Source organism: Myotis yumanensis, unplaced genomic scaffold (assembly GCF_028538775.1).
Source record: "Myotis yumanensis isolate MYYU_CA2020_CCGP unplaced genomic scaffold, mMyoYum1.0.hap1 SCAF_11, whole genome shotgun sequence".
NCBI classification, from domain to species: Eukaryota; Metazoa; Chordata; class Mammalia; order Chiroptera; family Vespertilionidae; genus Myotis; species Myotis yumanensis.
The window spans coordinates 1,100,156-1,103,484 of NW_027223762.1; the positions used below are offsets into that span (position 1 = coordinate 1,100,156).

General features: G+C 62.4%; 1 long non-coding RNA gene across 1 annotated transcript; it reads left to right on the forward strand.

Moving 5' to 3' along the window:
- Positions 1 to 309: 309 nt before the first annotated feature.
- On the forward strand, positions 310 to 2,454 carry LOC139019669 (uncharacterized). The gene is made up of 3 exons (XR_011473130.1): positions 310 to 495; positions 1,223 to 1,447; positions 1,724 to 2,454. It is a non-coding gene; the product is annotated as an uncharacterized lncRNA (long non-coding RNA).
- The last annotated feature ends 875 nt before the right edge of the window (positions 2,455 to 3,329 follow it).

Here is a 3,329-nt window from a genome sequence, read left to right on the forward strand (position 1 = left end):
CCAGCACACACCGAGTTCCCTGCTCGGACAGGAAACATGGGGGCAGAGCTCCCGCCCCTTCCATGTGAGGCTCCTGGGTGCGGCCTGGGAAGCCGGGAACCTGGGCGGCTCTCTCGGGGGACGCGTGAACCGTGGCTGCCGATGCCGGCAGACAGGGTGTGTGGAGCCTCAGCAATGCCGGCCGGGCGGGCAGGGCTTTGTGCCAGAGCCACGGGCAGAGGGAGGAGAGGCCGGGCTCCCATCTGCGTAGTCACCACGTGGCACGGGGGGAGGAGACACGCCATCGGAGGGCGCCGGCCCACAGCTCTTCCTGCGCAGCTCACGGGGCCGGGGACCTGGGTCTTTGCACCGTGAGCAGCTCGGTGCTCTCCTGGGCCCCTCCCTCTGCTGCTCACGCTGCTTCACCCGGCCCCTTTTTCCTGTCCATTAGGGAGAAAACAGCCTCTCGGCCACCTCCGTCCTTGAGGCGGACGACACCACCCACTTCAGAACAAGGTAGGAGGGCCAGCTGGTGTGGCTCAGTGGATAGGGCATCGGCCTGCGGACCGAAGGGTCCCGGGTTCAATCCCGGTCAAGGGCATGCACCTGGGTTGCAGGCTCAATCCCTGGCCCTGGTCGGGGCGTGTGCAAGAGGCACCCCATCGATGTGTCTCTCTCACTTGGATGTTTCTTTCCCTCTCTCTTCCTCTCTCAAATCAATAAAAATATATTTAAAAAAAAAAAAAGGGTAAGAGAACACGACCGGGCCGCTGGCCATTCAAGAGTTAAGCTGTGGTTTCACAGCCTGCGGCTCAGCCAGCTCCTGGTCTCAGATTCCCCCCAGTCCCCGGGGGAGGGGGGGAACCCTATCCTGTCGCAGTCTCAGGCCCCTGAAAGGTGAGCGAGGCGGCAGATGGCGGGGCCTCCTAGCGGACATTCGCAGCTTTTTCCCAGGCGGTGATTTCAGCTGCGGGGGAGGGGGTGGGAGAGGCGGGGGGGCGGGGTGGGGGGGGTGGCGGGGGGCGGCGTGGACGGGTGCGTGGTTAGCCTCCTCCATCTGGCACTTTCCGAAGAGAGAGGAGAGCAGGGAGCACAGAGGCAGGGAACCCACACAGACAAGCCGAACGGACAGAGGCTCGGTCCTGGGGCGGCCGGGGCGGAGGAGCGGAGCCCTGACCCCAGCCTCCCACCCGCGCCTCAGGAGCCGGCTCTGTCTTTGCCGACAAGGTTTGTTTTGTTTTAGCTGAAGTTTGATGCGACTTCAGAGAAGCCGGATAGTTTGGAGGTGACACCCACAGAGCAGGCCCATGAGGAAGGTGTACGGAGCCACGCCCTGCTCTTCGCTGGTGAGCCTCACAGGTGGCCACCAGCCGGCCACACAGAGGGACTCCGGGCCCCGCGAGGTGTCTCAGACACGGGGCCGGCCCACGCTCTCAAACCGCTGTTGTGACCACCACGCCACTGGGCAGTGAGTCCTGCTGTGTTCTCAGTAGCTTTGCTTGTCCTTGGTTCTTTTTTTAAATTTATCTTTATTGTTGAAAGTGTTACAGAGCCCTCCTGTCCCCCACTGACCCCTCCTCCTCCTCCCATCCCTACCCAGGCCTCACCCCACTCTTGCCTGTGTCTGTGGGTGATGCGTCTGTGCATACAAGTTCCGTGGTTAATATCGTCCTTCCCACCTTCCCTCTGAGGATCGCCAGTCTGTCCCGTGCTTCCGTGTCCCTCAATCCATTTTGTTCATCAGATTCCACGTGGGAGTGCGATGGTGTGATACTCGTCTCTCTGACTGGCTTGTTCCACGTAGCACGATATTCTCCAGGCCCCTCCGGCGTCCCCAAGGGCAAGAGAGCCTCTTTTTCACGGCTGTGTGGTATTCCACGGCGTAGCTGCAGCGCAGCTGTTTAACCCACTCATCCATTGGTCTGAGCGATGGTGAATCGAGCTGCTGTGGACAGAGGGCGCGTACATCCTTTCCGATGGGCGCTTCGGGTTTCTTAAACATTGTATGCGGGAAACGTATTTATACGCTTTACGTTGACTGTAAGCAGTAGAGCCACCTGTTAGCGTGTGATAAAAACTACCCGAAAACAATGTATTAGGGTACATCCTAGAAGTGGCATCGCCGGGTCAAGTGGCGGTTCCGTTTTAAATCTTTTATCTGACACACGGGGGGCTCTGAGCGGAGGTGACCGGCATGTCGGCTCGTGGCGTCCTGGCCACACGTGTCCACCGGACTGTGTGTGGGTCCCTCTGAAGGGCCCGTCTCGTGGCCTCAGGTGTCCTCATGGCTCAGCTTCTGTGTCTCGAGTTTTGTGATTCATCGTTTGTGTTTGCTGTGTCCTCGCCGAAGGGCAGAAAACGCAGGAGGTGCAGACAGGACATGCCCGGCCACCTCGTGGGCGTAAACCAGGTGTTTGTCCCTTCACGCGTCCCCATCTCCCGTGTCCATCGGCTCAGCCTCCAACGTCACTTAACGCTCAGCTGGATGGGGGGGGGGGGTGCCGGAGGCGGGCGGGGCCCGGGAGGCCCTGGGAGGTGCCCTCTGCTCGGAGCAGATGGAGTCGCGCGTGTCCCGGGAAGGATGCGCTTCGTCTCCGGAGGGAGCTGCTGGCGGCGCCTTCGACACGACGGGGGAGAGCGTGTCCGTGGAGGGTTAACGCGGGTTCCACTTCTTTTGAAAAGAGTTGCCACACGAGAGACCGGAGATGAGAGAAGAGCTGCTTATCCGGGTTCCACATCTGACAAAGGCTCCCGACTCCTCGCTCCTCCGAGAAGGGCCGCCAGAGGCAGAGAGCTAAGCGCACCCCGTGTCCCCCCGCCCCGGACGGGCCCTGCGGCCGCTGGGTGGGCGCGGGCGTGGAGCCGTGGGCAGAGCCTGCGGGAGGAGGAGGCTGTCACACTCTTCGAACAGAGAAGGGCTTGGGGCCCAGCGAGGCTTCCACGGGAGCACGCATCCTGAGGCTGGAGCTGGGACCTGGATTGCAGTCTCCCCGCTTCTGGATCCGAGACGGACAGCGCGCCCCCCCTCACCCCCTCATACCCAACCCCCCATTCCAGCGGGTCCCGTGCCTGGGAGGCTGCGCCACCGGCCGGACAGATGGAGAACGAGGCCATGAGCAGCCTCCTCGTCACTCCTTGTCAGAGGCAGCGCGTCAGGAAAAGTAATGCCCCCTGTCCCTCCGTCTCTCCGGGAGGAACCCCAGGAAGACGGCCCGAGCGGAGGAGCATCCGCGGCTCAGGCAGGAGGGTCAGGCGCGGAGCCCTGGGTCAGACGGTCGGACGGTTTCCTCCGTGGAAGGCCCGCTGGGACCAGCTTCCCTCTGCTGACCACCACTGCTTTGGGGGACGAG